The 19,179-nt window shown below is 43.4% G+C and overlaps 1 long non-coding RNA gene across 1 annotated transcript; it reads right to left on the reverse strand.

Annotated features, from left to right (window-relative positions):
- Window positions 1-1,827: 1,827 nt before the first annotated feature.
- Window positions 1,828-4,488, reverse strand: LOC123086575 (uncharacterized). Its single transcript, XR_006440945.1, has 2 exons — window positions 4,118-4,488; window positions 1,828-2,127 (listed from the first exon to the last, which is right to left on the reverse strand). It is a non-coding gene; the product is annotated as an uncharacterized lncRNA (long non-coding RNA).
- Between the last annotated feature and the right edge of the window lie 14,691 nt (window positions 4,489-19,179).

Here is a 19,179-nt window from a genome sequence, read left to right on the forward strand (position 1 = left end):
AAGTAGGAGGAATCCTACTTGCACTACTATGGAAAACCCTAGTAGTAGCGCTTGGTCCAGTGCTACTACTATCACGTTACAGTTAAACCCTAGTAGTAGCGCTAGTATGGGAAGCGCTACTGGTAAGTATTGTTAGCAGTAGCGGTTCCCGGTCCAGCGCTACTGATAACTATCTACAACGCTTGTTCATATGACACGTTGCTGCTAAGCCAACACTACTGGTAAGTACTTTCCAGCGCTACTGCTAATATTCCTGCTTTCACAGATTTGCACCCTCTACGTATTTGTGATGTATTTATATAGGCTCTATACAATAGTTTCATCACATCATACTAAACATACACTATTCTCACATATCATAGACATACAGTAGTCTCGTCATACCATCATCATCATCATCCACTACTACAAGAATTAGCTTTGGTAACACATCCCGGTAACACAAGAAAACATGTGTTACTAGATGAAATCCCGGCCAGACAAAATTTGCGTCCACACCTAAGTTGTAACACATTCTATGGGAAGTGTTACAATGTTGTAACACATATTCCACATACGTTGAATGTGTTACAGTACTGTAACACATTATTTAAGCCGGTTCAGAGAGTGTTACAAGATTGTAACACATATATGATATGCAACGTTGTGTTACAAGTTTGTAACACATAGGTGATCTACGTAGGTAAATGTTACACATGTAATAATATTGGATTGAATTTTTCTTTCTTGTCATGAGAAGATTTGTTGCAAGATGCATGCGATCAATTCTTAGGTCGATCCCATCGTAGCACGTGGCCTCTGAGGTAATAGTTATGGGCTTGTGCCCTTCACATGTTAGCTACATATAGAAGTTTAGAGGATACGTGTTTGATTACTGGCGGGATATGTTAGGATAAAACAATTGGCGTAGCCCACCTACCAAAGCCCACAGAAGGCAGGACTCAAACTATAGCAGCTGACCTTTTAATGTAAGTTCTTCTAAAAAAGATATTTCCCTGTACAAAATTCTAAAAAAGATTATTTCCCTTTACGTGGGTGCGTATGAACCTATTTTCTAAGACTGGATGAGAGTGCAAACTCAAAGTTTTGTGCTTTGTACTGTGCGTGTGTTCGTAATCTTGTAAATATTTTTTCTCTTATCTTAATATAAAAGATGTGCAGCTCTTTTGGGTATTCAGAAAAAAATGTTTTCTGCTTCCAAAATTTGTTAAAATTAAAAGGTGTGCTAGCTACTTTTAAGTAATTTTGGACTTAATTAATTTAATATGCTTTGAAGATTTATTGATCCATATTTTTATTATAAAGTATAAAAGTATGTTTACGTGTTGTATTTGGGAAGCGGTTTTCGATCAAAGGTATATTGTATGTTGACATGTTATATCTGTGACTTTTTTATTAGTTGGACCACCCTGATTCAGAATTCGTGCTAATTCGTCGAGATAGAGAAACATATTTAATAGATACTATTTCGTGTAATTGGAATAATGAAAACCTAAATTTGAATGCATTTTGATAGCTGGGTTCAAAGAGCAAAAATCATGAGAAAGCTGAGTGTCGTTGGCAGAACATTGAACTTTCTACTTGGTACAGAATCCGCCTTCACCCTTCGGAGAAAAAGACTTCAATCAACATTGAACTTTCATCTTGCACATGAGAGTCTAAACATCTAATCCAAACATCAGCAAGAGAAGTATATGTAGAGAAACTAAAACATATATACTGCTTCATGATAGATTCAGACTTTTAGAAAAATGGCAACATGTGATCGCAAAACAGGATTTTTGAACAGTGCAAGAGTATGCCAATTCTGAACTGTTAACCAAAGTATACAAAATAAAGTTCCAAACAAGATGTGTATATCTCAATTCTGAACTGTTGTTGACCAAAGTACAAAATGATGTTCCAAACAAGCACGTGGTGTCGCAGCTGACCGAATTACAAGCATGAATATAAGAGTATACTAAGTTTTGATCAAGACATGGTCTCACACAGCAGTATATCACCAAGCAAGTTGGTCAAGTAGTCAGCAGAAAGCCAGCAAGCAGAAAAGAGTAGGTTGTTTTGTACCAACACAAAGCACACAGCCGACCACCCCCTCCATGCCTCCATGTAGCATGCAGTCTGAACCTGTAGCATGCAGCCAAAATAATTCAAAACACGAACAAGAAAATAGAACAGACATTTTGTGCTACTTTTATCACTAAATTTCATATCTGATATGAAAGTGTCAACCCAACATAAAAGAAAGAATGCACAAAACATAATTGAAGAATAGAAAGATTGAACAACAAATTATACTAGAGGTAAAAACACATCTTGCAAATTGAATATGGAAACACCAGAACATATTACTACTAACCTAAACTATTCTTCGTTGCTCGAAGCATTATTAGCATCCACTATTGTTCCCTCAACGTCTCTTCTAACCCAATGTTGTTCATTGTTCTTTCTTTTCAAACTCTCTCTAAGCTGTGAAACATGGAATGGCTCATTTTCTGTCTGCGCTTCCAATTCCAAGTTGCCTAAGTCATATACATCTCTAGGCTTTGGCAACTTCATTACCACAGACCAACCTGGATTCAATTCATCTTCCACATAGAACACTTGATTCGCCTGGTTAGGGAAAATAAAAGGCTCATGCTCAATCTGTTCTCCTTTGTGTATTAGATGTGAGAAGTTGACAAGTGTGTAACCGTACTTGTCTTTTTTCATTCCTGTTCCTGAGAACACATTAACCCATTCACATTTAAACAACACCACTGAAAACTGTCCAGAGTAGTTTAGCTCGACAATATCAATTACCCTCCCGTAGTACATCACATCACGTAAAACAGGATTGGCATCATGTGCTGAATCATAACTAGAAGTTTTTGCAGTTACCATGACTCCACTATTTTGTGTCTCTTTATCCAAGCGTTTAGGCCTAAAATGGTAGCATCGGGAGTTGAAAGCGCAATATCTTTTGGCTGCATTAACTGGGCCCAGGGCGAGCAATCTAATATCCTTTTCCACAAAGGTACATCTGCTTCTCTCAACAAGTCATAAAAGGCTTGGGTTTTAGGATCTGGCCCGTGTTGTGGAGGGTTTGGGTCATCAAAGTCGTTCACTTGAGACCCATTATCTATGTTCACGAAAATATCATGGACTAGCTGGCGCATATTAGAGTTTATGCCTTCCTGTTTTGACCTTTTTCATTTGTTAGAGGAGATGTATCCTGCAGTTTCACCATGACAACCCCAAACAGTGTATCCAAGTAGCATTCCATCACACACCAAATGATCATATACGGTGTCCCGCTTCAACAAGTTCCTATTGACACATTTGACGCATGGACAATGGATCTTGGCATCTGAACTTTTTCCAGTGTATGCAAAAGCAAGAAAACCATCTACGCCAGCCAAATAGTCTGCACTTGGTCTAGGAGAACACAATAACTTTTTAATAGTTGTTAGATCCATCGCCTCTGTGTTAAAGTAGCAAATATCATTAGTGAATTTATTATAATGCTAAAACAGTTGAAATTGTATTCAACCATCGTTACTTTCCAACAGCGAGTTTATAATACTGAGCTAAGCCAAAGTGGACATCATATTCTACAGTATGCGTTGTGACTACGCTCCAAATGCAAGATTTCACTTGCAGCTCTAAAAGCACAACAAGGCAAATGGAAGGCACCTTTGATTGACAACCCAGGTAAACTGAGCTTACTCACTGCTGAACATTCAGAGTGAGTGCTGTCAGCTTATCTTTTCTGCTCAAGTAATGTGCTGGATAATTCAAACCTCATATGATTTTCTTGCTGGTGCAGAGTACAAGGATGAAACCTTACAACTACGCCTTTGACAGCTCAAGTAATGTGTCAGCTTACTTTTTCACAAGTTATGGAAAACAAGGTTTTGTTCGAACTATGTATATTGATTTATTGTTTGACACGATTGACACTTTGTGAAGTTTTAAACTGACTCAACGCATCTGACGACAGCAATGAAATTCTGGACATTATGATCTAGCAATATACCCAGTACTACTATGTAATGAAATGAGTCGTGTGTTCCTTTAAAGAAAAAATTGAAAAAGAGGCACAACAGCGAGAGTTCTGAAGCTCTAGCTCTCAAACCTCAGCTGGCTCGATCTGACGACGTGGAGAAACAGCGGCGCCCGCCACCAGATTGTGGAGAACCAGCGTCCAAGTAATGGTCGGTGGAGGCGAAATCCTGTTCTTCCGCCGTCTCCCAGTCTCCTGTCCGTGGACTCCGGCGGCAGCTCCTGCGGACGGTGGACGAGTGGATTCGAGCGGCTATAGGAGGCGGCGTGGGCTGTGGACTAGAGCGGCCGGTGGAGGTATGGAATCGAGCAGATGCAACGCTGGGTGTGTACTCGAGCGGCGGCGGCACGGCCTCCCTGTGGCCACGATGCGGCCAGCGGGCAGCGCTCGGGTCGCGCGGCGGCGGAACAGGGGATCGAGGTAAGAGATGAGGAACGAATCAATAAAGGGTTTTCTTTGGCGGTGTTTTCATTTTGGGAAATTATTATACAACTCGACCGGCTGATTGAAGCTTGGTGTCGGTCGTGCAGGGAGCCGTCCAACTCTAATCGTGTGTGCGTGTGCGCACCTCCCAAAGTGTGTTGCCACATCTATTTTCTCTACAAGTTTGTTATATCCCGTACGTGTCAAAAAGAGATTTTTTATCCGTATACACACAGTATAGACGTAAGCGTTCATATACACGCGCATACACTCACCCTATGAACATACACACTCACATCCTATCCCTATGAGCACCTCCGAAAGACTGAGCCGGCATATCATCTTGAAATTTAGGAAGTCACCATACGCACATCATCGTCGACGGGAACGTCTCGTCCCACTGAATGCGCATCGCTGAAAATCCTGAAAGTCCCTCTAATCATCCAACCCCAGATTGGTTCATATAGCAGTTGTCTTTTATCATGTATGTGCGCGTTCTTGTATTGGCGTGCGGCTCATATACATGCCAATCGCACATAATTAATCGATTGGGACCAAATTGTATTACAAGCAAGTACATTTATTTTAGTATAAGTTGACTAAAAAATGGATTTGGGTCGATCGAATTTCATGGGAAGGATGTGTGGCGAAGCACGAGGTAGTCGACTGTGGCACCAAGGCAAGTTATAGCAAGCCATGGAGACACCGACAAGACCTTGGCCAGGAACAAGTGTAGCGAGCGGCAGCCGGCGAAGGCAAGTCTGAAACTTGATAGTTCTGATGAAAGGGGGTGCAGGCCCGCTGGAAAAAATCTAGTGGTTCCCTGGTTTAAAGGGATGACCGGGGATGGTGGTGAGGGGAGGCCAGGACTACGAGGCTGGCGTGGGAGCACCACGGGCGACAGAGGCTAGCGATTCATCCAAGGGTCTATGGCGCGGTTTAGTGAAGAAGATGAACAACAAAGATAGGATGTTGTACAATGCCATCTGGGCGTTGATTTTGCATTAGACGACTCAAAAAGTGAATGAACTGATCCAAAAACACCTTGTAGTGGAAAGATCTCTAACCTATCCTTTGTAGAAAAATTGATCAAAATAGAACAGTTAGCATGACGACTTTCTGACTGTCTATTACAGCAAGTTTTGCCTCGCTCCGGTGAGGGAGGGGCGATGACAGCGGCGCACCTTCGTCTCGCTTCAGTGCTTATACGCGTCTCAGTGCCTTATTTCTATTCCATCAATTAAATCACAAACACAACATGGTAAATATAAAGCAATCATCGGTTGGGAAGTTCCTTGCTCTCTCACTGTCGGAGTCCCTTGGGAGCACATGTACTTCACATGTCTTCTCATATTGCAGCAGGCGCAGGGGCTTCCCCACTCAATCAACCTCTCTCTACGGTTAGTGACAGATCATCAATCAATTCCTCACACGTACATGAATCTCTTTTTCCCGGCCAGCTCGTCGGACTCCACAGGCGGCATGGGCACGCAACATCCATGTCATTACGCGTCAATCGAGGCGCACCACCAGTCCATCATCTCGGAGTCACCGGACTTGGAGGTGGCAGTATGAATGAAGGTAAGTAATTGTTTTTTTTACAATGTTTGCTATACAAATTCACAAAATTATATTGTTATATTCATTTCATAAAGAATTACTATTTATAACTATATATTATTTCCTTCTCAGTAATGAAATAAATACAAAATATGCTCCATTGTTTTTCATTTTTAACATTTCTCGAATTATTTATAGATCTAATATATTTTTTTCTCCAAACAAAATATTTCATCAAACAATCTCTGGATTATTCCCGCAAAAAATTCCTCCAGATCTCGATTTCCCTCCTCCACTTCTCGATGGACAATAAGTTCCCTCCAGAACTCCTTATTTAGTCCCGCTTAATTTTCCATCCGGTTAACTAATGAAGCGCTAAATAAATTAGATCGCTAATCCCATCTGCATCATTCGCGCCGCCCTCGAAGCCTCACCTCGGCGGCCTCCGTCGCCGCCCCTCCAACCCCGCTACATCCTCATCCAACGCCACCTGTCAGCATCCACCCACGCGCCTGCCCGTCCGTCAACGCCCGATTGAAACCATCGCTGCCCAGATCTGCCTCAGTGTGGTTTGCATCGTTGCGGCAACAACATCGTCGACCCTCAACTCCGGAACTAAATCCCGAAGGGCTACACCATTCTCCCGGCTGGTATCGATCTGAACTCCCAGTTCGTTGCTTTCTCCCTTCTATGCGTGACTAATTCTCTTTCCTCCTCCCTTTGTTTTCCTCCCTGAATCTGGTATTAGGATTGTGCGTACCAGGCAGTAAATCAACCAGTGGTTAATTTAGGATAAGAATGGAGGATGGGCTGTAATCATTAGTCACTGTGTTAAACTAACATACGGCTTATAGTCTGGCTTTTGTGCACTTCAGAAGTAGTACCATGTTCTCTGAATATACATGAGATGTTGGGTGCTTTCCCCCCCTCTTTGCAGTTTAAGGTTTCAGTCTTTAACCCCTGATTTTGGAGGCTATAATACCCTGATTAGTACTGATATATGCAGTAGTTATACAAAACTGGGGCCCCCAGATCTTGTACTCCGAAATTCACAGTATATCTTGTACAGTACTGTCATAGTATATCTTGTATAGTACTCTGAAATGCATAGTACTCAGAGTAGTACTCAGAGCAGTAGTTAGACAAAAATTGGGACCAAAAATCTTGTAGTCTGAACTCTGATTATTACTGATATATGCAGTACTTAGATTGGGGCCAAAGATCTTGTACTCTGAACTCTGATTATTACTGATATATGCAGTACTTAGATTGGGGCCAAAGATCTTGTACTCTGAACTCTGATTAGTACTGATTTTTAAAATTTATGTACCCTGATATTCATAGTACATCTTGTACAGTCAGTATTCAGTTTATACCCTTGATTTAGGAAGTTAGTATGTTGCATTCATGTAATTATTTTACTGAAACTTGTTTAATTTCTGTTGTAGGAAAATTTCCAAACCGTAGGTAGTGGCGAATCTCATCCAGAAGTACTACATAATAATAAAAGAAAGGTATTGTCAATATATTCGACATGTGCTAGTTCATTTTCAGCTCTCTTTATAAATATTTCATTTTGCTGAGAGTTCATGCCAATGGACCCGATGCAGAATACGTAGTGATCAAACCCAGAGATACAACAATGGTAAATTTGTTTATTTATCACTACACTCTGTAAGTGTCTAATAACGAATGCCTATTCATGTAAAATGCAGAATAACCACATCGACATGGCACGCACAAAGATAATCAAACATGTTAGAATCTTGTTGTTACTCATGCTCTAAAGGATACACTACAACTTATTAATCTCTTTACATTGTTGTATAGAAGCATCATCTTGAAAATGAGGGCTGCAATAAATTGTCATATCAAGCACCATCATCACCAGCCCATCCTGTTTTCGATCCTGTTTTTGATGGAGAGGTAATGGTTATCTCTTGAGAAATCTGCTTCCTAGGAAGTAACCGAAAACATTTTCCATATGAATTATTGATGGCGTGATTTGTGATTCATGCACATTTAGTTAAAATATCAGGTTGTACTAGCGATTTGTCATTCAAGTGCAATCCAATATTCATACTACTGACTCATATTTGTTTGTATAATGTCGAATGAATGAGTTTCTGCATTTTAAGTTTGATTTGCATGGAATGGACTCTCCTGAGGTTATAAAATGATATTGCCACATGTAATATTTGATGAATAAAATGTGGTGTGAACTTTGCATTGCAAAATCACAAGGATAAATCATTTTTCTTCTTATATTTATCTGTAGATGAGAAAGAGCAGGGAGAATATGGATGGAAATTTGCCTAGAGTACACAAACAAAGCACTCAAGACAAGTCTGTAGTCCATGTGCCCTCTAAGCAGAAACGTAGTCCTTCCATGCAGGTAACAAAAATAGTGTGTTAATACTAGATTTGTGTTCACAAAATTGGTTTTTATTACTATATATTATAATTTGAACCTCATTTCAGGTTGGCACAAAAGTGATTCTGAAGTCTTCAATATATCCAAACAAAAGACATGTAGCACATGCTAGCATTTTGGGTTGCAATTAAAAAAATGGTTGGTGGTGTTGAGCTAGGTCGGCAGTTCATAGAAGTGCAAGTTGATCACCTATTGAGGAATGTGAGGTCTTGGTAAGGGAAAGGGAAAATTGTAGGACAATTGGCGATGCTTTCACCTCTGGATTAACAATTGCATGGCCTTCATCATGTATAAGTCAATATTTAACTTCTTGGGTTTTGTTAAATTAACTTCACGATATACTTAATGTAGTCGTAATTGATTTTTTTCTTGCAGATTGAGAGGTTTAGTGGTTGAGTTGATTCAGATGCTTTTGCTTATGAGGAATTGAGATGCAAATATGACATATTGATGCAAGAAAGATCCGAGGGGCACATTCTAGTGACCATGAAAAGGGGTGTCACATGGGTTCAATGATAGGAAATCTTTCGCATACTATAGTTTAGATTTGTGGGTTGAGAAATGTATTTTTTCCCTAAAATATGGATCTTCTATATGTTTATTGTTACAAATGCTATGGAATGGCATGGACCATATTGATATTTTATACCCACGTGCATATACGCAAGCTTTATGTCCATGGTCTTTTTATATAGTATACACTGTGTGCCATATGCTTATCGCTTTTCACTGGGGAAGTATAAAAAAATGTATTGATACAATATTTCATAAAAAATGGTTGCATAGCACATTGGACAAATTATGTCGTGTTACTATAGTTAGGAAAAGGTGTTACTACGTTGGCTACCAATCACCACTAGAGATGTTACAATATATACAAAAATTGTGTTACTATTGCGTTGCTACTTGTGTTGCAATTTTGTTAAACCATGTTACTAGCCATGTTGCTACGCAAGGAAAAACATGTTACAAAGTGTGTGCCTATAGTTCTAAAAGAGTGTTACCAGGCCTTCGGTAACACATATGGCTTGTGTTGCAACCATTCAATAGTAACACCTTTATATACATATAGGAACAACTCTTATGTGCTACAATAGACATCGCCTAGTAACATATCCTACAGGAACACATACAACAGTGTGTTACTGTGTGCTTTAGTAACACAATATCTAAGCTGTAGTACCACATCAACGTGTTACAAGAGATCAATCATGTAGTAGTGATCATCATTCAACACAAATATCATCACATCTCGAAAATAGTGATACACAAGTGCGATCATGTCCTGTCTCGAATAAGTGCAACTGCATGGTCATGGCACACACACAAGTTTCATCATCTCTATCTAAACCATGGTGTAGAAGAGAAGAGCGAGCAGCATGAGCAACACTGCAACTATGTAGTACCGGGGGTCCCGCCCCTGCTCATGCTGGAGTGTCCACCTCAAGCAACTACTTTCCGCATCGGCTCTAGTGTTGAACCATCTGAGCTTAGCACCCGGGTACCTGCACACCTGGGCCTGAGCGGTTGTCCAGTGGTCGTAGACTCCTGGAACCCTCCCAACGTACATGGCGTAGTAGTCCATCGCCATCTCTGATCTATGTACCTGCATCGTGAGTTGATGATTTGAATGATAATATGTAACATAATGTACTTAAGAAAGAAAAAAGGCATGACTAGCAAAATAAAATCAACCAATAGTAAACATAAATGACGAAGTTCCTCACACCCAAACTAATTAACTAGAGCGATCTACTCTAGTTCAGGACCATGGTTTAGTTACATCACATAGTTTCGCCGTGCATAATTTCAAAGTTTTGCCATAGAAAGACAGTAGTGATAAGGCACGCTCGTTCAGGCCACAATTTAGTTACATCACATTGTCATTGACAATCAGTCCTCCATGTCGGCGTTCCAATCTTCATAGTCAGGGAGGAAGCACCCGAGCTTCGTGAAAGGCTTCAGGTCCAGACGCTGAGCGACTAGCAGTGCTTGGATATCAACCCGTGTGATTGGCACATGGTAGAACATCCCCGTTGGTTCGAGGACTTGCTTCATGATCACTTGGGAAAGTTCACGCTGTACGTGATAAAACTCAGCTCGGATTCGATGATCCGATGTCTTTCCTATGCTTGTGGCCCAACTGACAATCTCGGCATCTTTGGTAGTAGCTGATATGCGAAGGTGTTGATTATCCCTTATGTACTCCATCAGGTGATGCATGAGGTAGAATCCATCAGCCCTATTGTTGTGCGGTTGCTGGATGCAGCAGAAGTCGGTCTTATGGCGGAAAACTAGCCCGTTCTTCCTGTGCCTTTTCACCTTGATATATCCACCAGACATGCTGAAGGTTAACAGGGCACTATCGAAAACACTCTTTACGTGCGTGTAATCCTTTTTCTTGAGGTTCTTCGATCAGTCCAAGTACATAGCATGGGAGTATTCCGGGTACAGAACGATGAGGACGGCACCGCCCCCGTTGTGCAAATTAAGTACACCACAAATTAGCCTCCATGCTTGCAAAGGAATGATTAACATGCATGAAAGGATATGCGTGGATGACTTACGAGGGGTGATAAGGCAGGAGAATTGCTCCCTTGTCCTTATTAGCTATCAAGAATTTGTTGAGGTACTTGCTCGCATAGTCATGGTGATCTTTGAAAACTTCCAAGAAGCTCTCGTGCATATAGTATGGGTCCGTGACACAGATATATTTTATGCTCTCGGTCCTGATGAAGTAGTTGAGATACATTGCATACATGCGGATGAACTATAAATCCAGCTTGATCATGTGGAACATGTTGTAGATGTAGTCAAATCGCAGGATGAACTAATTCGTGGGCCAGGTATCGACGTACAACTTCCCACCTAGCACCTGAGCCGCGTAAAGCAGGTATCGTGGATCTTTCGCGATCAGAAGGCTTTTCTCTCTGGCCAGCACGTCTTCATGGAGTCTCATTGGATCATTGTTTAGTATGTGATCTAGCGCTTTGGCAGGTAGGATGGGCTCGCTGACGACATGGAAACACATCTTACCTTCGACAGGTATTCTGTCTACCACTGGCTGGCTGCTTGATGCACCTATGGCGCATTTAGGGCCTTTCCTGGGTGGTCTCTTCCTTTGCTTCTTGGAGGGTGGCGGTAGTAAACCCACCATACCTTCCCTAACCACCACCCCCAGTGTCGTCGGGCTAATTAGTGGACGGGCCTCAGGGGGTTGCTGGGTAGAGGCAGCATCTGGAGGTGTATCCTGTGAGGATGACTTCAAGAGAGACTTTTTGCATTCTGCCTTAGGACGTTCCGGCTCCGGCAAATCAGGCAGCATCAAGTCATCATCTCCACGCTCATAGCCTGAGTCTTCAGCATCCTGAGCCATCAATCCTCCATCATCATAGGCGTTATTGAAATACTTGTCTGGGTCATCATCATCATCCTCCATGTCATCATCAACATTTGCTTCTTCGAAGTGGGGGCGACATGATCTGGCACAAATGGAGGCTCTCCCTCGCGTCGTACGCTACCATCTGCCACGACAGGTGTAGGTAATTTGGTCGTAGGTGGGGTGGTGTTCATACCTTCTTGAGAAGGTGGCGTTGGCGTGATACTGGGCGCCTCGAGATGAAGAAGAGACTTCGGCCAAGGCAAGAACCAGCCCTTGCATGCTCCAATCATCTTAGGGGTCTCATTGTCGTCATCGACTGGTGCCGGAGGAGGAAAATCCTCGAAGCCCGCAAAGACACTAGCCACGTTGACCTTGAAGACACCATCGGGCATCTTTTGGTTGTGGAACATGCGGTCCTTCGGCTTCATGATGGTTGCCTTTCCCATAGCCACCTTCTGGCCCATGATGTCATAGAGTAGGGTGCACGGGGTGTCCTCGCCTAAGAAGGAGACATGTCTGCAACGTCAAACATTTCAAAGGCAACTGAAACAAAAGACTATAGAAATGCTGGTGAAAAGGGTATGACGCGTAATTACCGTGAGGGTGTCGAGCTCAGCTAGTGACGAAGGCCCGCCGAGCATGCTAGAGACGGAGGTCGGACTGCTATGAACAGGAACGGGACCTTTTGGGGTTGCTTGGGCAGGTGTTGGTGCTGTGGTATTCGTTGAATTAATCCCGACAAAGCTGGGAAGGGGAAAGTCCTCCGGCCGTGCATTTGGATTGCTCTTCGACCAATTGAAAATTGCTGGAATCAAGCTGACCACCGCGTTAGTAACCAACCCACCAACTACCCCGAGAAACTCTTCTTTGGTCTCAGCTTTGGTCTTATTGACTGCAATTGCGACCCTCGTCGATGCTTTGCTGTGTGATGACCAACCGTCTCTTCCTTCTTTCCTCTGGCTCCTCGGGGTAGCACGTCTTCCATGAGGCGCCATCTCCAACGCCGTGAACACGTCCATAGGACGGCAGCTTGTCCACCGGGACCTTTTTCAGTATGTTCAGGGCCCGGTTGAATGGGGTCTCCCACTTGGGCCTTGCCGACGACTGTGACGACTCGTCGCTTTGGGCTGACTTTTGGTGTTGCTCTTTCTTCAAAAGGAATGTGGATGGTTTACTAATGTGACAAAACTTGTAGTCGAATTGATTGGAAGCTAATATGATAATGTGGTAATATAACAATTACCAGAAGTCTCATGAACTCCCTCATGTTTGGGTCCGTGTAAAAGATCTTTCTGACTTTGTCACACTTGTACCGGGCCCTGATCCAGTCATGCTCCAGCGGGTCGGTGAACTCCGCCAAGGGGTCTAGGATTCGGAGACTTTCACATTCGGCGTCCTCCTTGGCCCATATGTGCCTCTTCCCCTCGTAACTGCGGCTTTCGAAGCGGTAGGGAGGCGTTTTCCTGGCCTAGAGCACCTCCATTTTCTACGACTTTGCCTTGACTTCTTCTTTATTGCAATTCTCCTTGAATTTTGCAATGTCCTCTGCCGCTATTGTCGGATTATCAGCATGAATCTTCGACCATGGTTCATTATTCGCAATCGCTTTTTTCACCCGAACATTCCAGGAGGACAAGTCGTTGGTGAACGTCACCATCACTGGGTGTTTATCTTTGTCATGGCGATGTCCTCCCATGGATCTTTATATTTGCCTTCATCCTGGCCGGGGAACAAGAACCTATTATGCAACTTCTTTAGGAGCATGTGCTCCATATGTGGTATCTGCTTCAACCTCTCGTTGTTGATGTTGGCAGTTTCCCTGAGGATGCATCCAAGTTGATTGCCCTAGCACTTGCGCGCTTCCTTTGGCACTGTTGGCTCTAACTTCTTAGGGTGCATCTCCGTGACCACAATTTGTCCGATGCCAAGCTCATTTGGTCTTCGTGTCCTCTTCTTCGTTGGTGCTTTACCGGCTACGACAGCATCATTGCCGGTCTCGGGGGTGGTGTCGATGCCTGTGCTAGTGTCGGCGTCGGTGTCGGGGTTGGGGCCACTGCCTCCACCATGCAACCCCATCTGGTGTTCGTCCAGGTAATCGAAATAGTGATTTGCTGCCTCGATGGGGTCTGCGAGGCGAGCAGAACCATCCACGAATTCGGAGTCGTTAGACATGTTTCCTATTCAACAATTGTAAATAAAAGATATAATGAAGAGAAAAAAGGGGCCTATATTTGGTCGAAATGTTGATTCATTCCCCTTCCGGCCAATCCCGGGTACTCCATATGTCCTAGTTTCTAGCACAAGTCATACCGAAAATTTCGGCATGACCTTTGCTAAAAAGTGGACATATGGAGCGCCTGATATTTGGCGGAACGAAAATGAATCAACACTCCGGCAAAACATAGGCCCTCGGATATTTTTTGACAATTTGCACAAGTTCATATAATAGATTACATGCTATCTCGAGAGAACATGGCAACATCATATGACAGATTTCCAGGACTTAGCAAATTAACCAAGTGTTAAAAACAACAACACTATATAGGCTATATGCTCCTAAAACATCATCTAGGGTTTTATATGCTACTAGTTTGTATTTGCTATTGTTTTTACTTTTTATTTGCTACTGTTTTTTCCTAAATGATCACTCTCTCTCTCTCTCTCTCTCTCTCTCTGCTACTGACCCTAATTAATTACCTACTGCCCTAAACAAATTTTCCCTAGCTATATTTGCCACTGCCCTAATTAGCTACTGTTTTTTATAAATTTTTGCTACTGTTTTTTATAGATAATTTATATACCTGCAAAAACTAATTAGCTCATGTTTTTTATAAAATTGTAGCTACTGATTTTTATACCTAAACAAATTGCCCAAAACTAAAATTGCACTAAACTAAATTTCCTAAACTAAATTGCCCTAAAATAAATTGCCCTAAACAAAATCACCCTAAACTAAATTTGCTAAATTTCCCTAAACTAAATTGCTCTCTATCTCTGCTACACATCTCCTAGCTAGGGTTCATACATCCAACACTTAGCTAGGCTAAATTCAAATGAGAGAGAAAGTGCAGAGAGATAGAGGAGGGCAGGGGAGAGGAGACAGAGAGGCTTAACGGGCGGTGGAGAGGGGCGGCGGTGTCGAGGTCGAGGGCGGTGGGCGCAGGGGAGACGGCAGGCGAGGTCGAGGGCGGGCGCAGGGGCGACGGCGGGCGAGGTCGAGGGCGGGCGCAGGGGCGATGGTGGGCGAGGTCGATGGCGGGCGCAGGGGCGACGACGGGCGTAGGGGCGAGGTAGAGATGGGGGCAATGAGACTTGGTGAAATTTTGAGCCCACGCGCCGGGGGGGTTAACTCAAAATAGCGGTAGTGCTGGTTTGCAAACAAGCGCTGGTTTGCAAACAAGCGCTATAGCTAACTTAGCTATAACGCTTGTTTGCAAACTAGCGCTACTGCTATCTTTTCTGATTTTTAAATTTTTATTCTAAAATACTTAGCTATAGCGCTGGTCCACACACAAGCGCTACTACTATCTTTCTTTACTTTTTATTGTTTTCTTTTCTAGTTTTAGTTTTCTTTCTTTCATTATTTTCCTTTTCTAGTTTTTAGTTTTCTTTTCTTTCATTATTTTCCTTTTTTTCTGTTTACTTTTCTTTTTCTTTTGCACTGCTTTCTCCTTTGTTTTTTTTCGCCCGACGACGGCGTCTCCCTCTCTCCCAATGCGCGACTATCACCGGAACCATGCATGTGGTGGTAAATATCGGTTGACCCATAACGGTTACTTAAGTGCATACACAAAATATATATATATATATATATATATATATAAATGTAGGTTTCTGATCAGCTGTGTCGACGACGTTTCACATTGAGCTTCTTCCCTTTCTTGTTCGTTGCCGAGTAATTGAGCCCCTCCTTGTGACTTTTCCGGAGCCATGGAGTATGATCTTTCTTAGGTAACGTAGTCTTGATCCTTCTTTTCACATATGATTCATCGTCATTGTCATCTTCCCTCATCGGGTTGCCGTATTGGTCGTAGTCTTCCACGTTGGCGACTCCATCCATTCCGATGATGCTCCTTTTGGATCTCCTCGCGAAAACACGGCTGGATTGGCCGGGTCAGTTATGAAGAAGCATTGTGTCATATGCTTAGCGTGTACCCACGGCTCATTTTTGGCGATGACTTTAACGTTCACGGGAGTGCTCTTCATGTCGGGTATAGACATGGTGGTGAAATGCTTGTTTTCTCTTACGACGTCCTTGCTCCATCTGACACAGAACATCATCGCATCATGCATTCCAGCATGGTCAAGCTCCCAGATCTCTTTGACCCCTCCGTAGAATCTTTCAGTTGTGCCATTGGCATCGGTCACGCATTGAATTATCACCCTGGAGTTCTGGTAATCACTGTCCATGTCTTTGGCCTCCGTGTAGAACGTGTACCCATTGATATCGTTGGACTGATAGGTCGCGAGCTTGGGCGCGGCGCCATGTGCTAAGACGCATATGATCAATCCGTCCGAACTGCACTCTTCCGGGGGATTTTCAAGAACTTGCTCTTTGAACCACCGCAAAAAGTGGCGTTGTGCTCTATAGTAACTTCATCGTCCGTCTTGAGCATCCCCTTATCATAGTACTTTTTTGTGATGCTTTCTTTGTGTCGTGCCACATAATCATCTACCACATCTAGGTGTTGTAGCACTACTAAGTTAGCCCTGTCAGTCGTTCCGTCGATCCGAGTAGTCCACGTGCAATTTCCTTCGGCCGTTCTTGTGACCATCTCCTTCGAGCTTCCCATCGTGCTTCTTAACGGGCAAACCAACAACATGTTCTCTTGCGCTTATATAATTCTCGCAAAAGGAGACACACTCATGCGTCAGATACCCATGGATGATGCTCCCTTCGGGACGGGACTTGTTACGAACGAATCCTTTGACGACCCCATTCATCCTCTCAAATGGCATCATGCTGTGAAGGAATTTCGGACCGAGGTCGATGATGTCGTCCACAATGTGGACACACAAATGCACCATGACGTCAAAGAACACAGGCGAGAAGTACATCTCAAGCTCACATAGTATGACAACGATCTCTTCATGTAGCCTTCGGAGCTGCTTCACACTTATGGACTTTCGAGAGATAACATCGAAGAAGTTGCAGAGACCAGTAAGTGTGTCATGGATGTGCTTGTCCATTATCCCTCTAATGGCAACCAGGAGTATCTGCGTCATCATCAGGTGACAGTCATGAGACTTCATCGTACTGAACCTTTTCTTCTTGGGGTCTAGAAATCTGCTTATCTTCCCACAGTAACTAGAACTGACTTTGATTCCCATAAGGCACTTGATGAATTGATCGATCTCCTTCGCACTTAAGGTGAAGCAAGAAGGGGGGCAATAATTATCCTCCTTCTTGTTGACTTTTCTACCCCTTTCCCCTCCCCTGTCTCCGTCTCCGTCTCCTCCATCAACTTTTTAGGGTGGAGATCTTTCCTGATCTTCAAATCTTCCAAGTTTTTCCTTGCCTTCGGCCCATCCTTCGTCTTCTCCGGCATGTTCATCAGTGTGCCAAGCAAGCTCTCGAGGACATTCTTAGTGATATGCATTTGATCAAGGCAATGAGGCATGTCGTGATTGGGCCAGTACTCCAAGTACTAGAAAACAGACCTTGTTTTTGATACCTTCAGCAGCAGCTCCGGCGCCTTTTTTATCTTTCCTGACGTGGGGCATTATTCCCGGTTTCTCAACAGCTCATCGATTTTGGCGCTGCTCCTCTTACGTGGAGGTCCTCGAAGCTCAGCCAACCGATTGAATAGATCTCCACGCTTTCTCCATCGGTCATCCTTCTCGAGCCATCTACGATGCCCCATGTACATGTTTTTCCCGGACCTGCCATCTTTCGTTGATGTAAGCTGCTGAGATGTTGTATCATCCATGCACCGCATGCATCCGCAGTATCCGTGGCACACCTGGCATGTGGTGTAAACGTAACCGAGATAGTCATGCACCATCGTCATCAGCACGGCTCTCATATGGAAATACTGTCCTTTGCTGGTGTCCCATGTATATGCCGGTGATTTCCATAACGTGTCTAGCTCCTCTTGCAGAAGCCCCATATACGGGTTAATCATATTTCCCGGTTGTTTCGGCCCTTGAATCAGCATGCACATGTGTATGTACTTTGTCTTCATGCACTTCCATGGGGGGAGGTTGTACATCCATACAAACACGGGCCATGTGATGTGGTTGGTGTTCTGGTTTCCAAATGGATTCATGCCATTGGTACTCACACCAAGCACGATGTTCCTTGGATCTTCTGCAGCAAATCCATATACAGTGTTGAATGCTCTCCACTGGCTACCATCTATGAGGTGTCTCAACCTCGGATCATCTCCATCATCGTGATTCTTCCTCTCCATGTGCCAGTGCATGAGCCTTGCTTCCTTAGGATCTACCAAATACTGCTGCAGAAGGGGAGTGATCAGAAAGTATCATACAACTTTCTGAGGAGCTCTCTTTCCTACCTTCTTGTATCAAGAAGCATTGCACATTGGGCAGCTGGTTTTTACTCCCCTAGATAAATGATGCAATCGTTGATGCATGCGTGGTACCTAATGTGCGGCAAATCAAAAGGGCAAACAATTTTCTTGGCCTCCTCAACACTAGTAGGACACAGTTTCTCTGCGGGAAGAAATTTATTATGTAGATACTTCAAATGCTCATCGAGGCTTCTGTCTGTCCATTTGTTTTTGGCCTTCGTCTTTACAAGTTCGAGCGTGAAACTCAAGCGGGTCACCTCGGGATCGCGACCATCATACAATGGAGTCCTCGAGTCTACTTCAAGTTGCGCCAGCTTGGCCTCCTCTCTAGAAGTAGCTCTTTCGCTAGTCGTACTCTTGCGAAGGAGGTCTTGAACATGAGGGTCCTGCACGACTGCACTTAGTAGCATTGAAGACTACGGCGTGACCGCCGCCTCTTCTCTGCCATGTCCGGACTATTCTTCTGCGTGTCCTGAATCTTCTCCGCTGCCGTTATTTCTGGACTCTTCCCCGCTGATACATCTCCAACATATCTATAATTTATGAAGCATTCATGCTATTTTATTACCTGTTTTGGATGATTACGGGCTTTATTATACACTTTTATATTACTTTTGGTACTAACCTATTAACCGGAGGCCCAACCCATATTGTTGTTTTATTGCCTGTTTCAGTATTTCGAAGAAAAGGAATATCAAACGGAGTCCAAACGGAATGAAACCTTTGGGAGCGTGATTTTTAGGAAGAATATGATCCCGCGGACTTGGAGTTCATGTCAGAAGAGCCTCGAGGAGGCCAGGAG

This window comes from Triticum aestivum, chromosome 1B (assembly GCF_018294505.1).
Source record: "Triticum aestivum cultivar Chinese Spring chromosome 1B, IWGSC CS RefSeq v2.1, whole genome shotgun sequence".
Lineage (NCBI taxonomy): Eukaryota > Viridiplantae > Streptophyta > Magnoliopsida > Poales > Poaceae > Triticum > Triticum aestivum.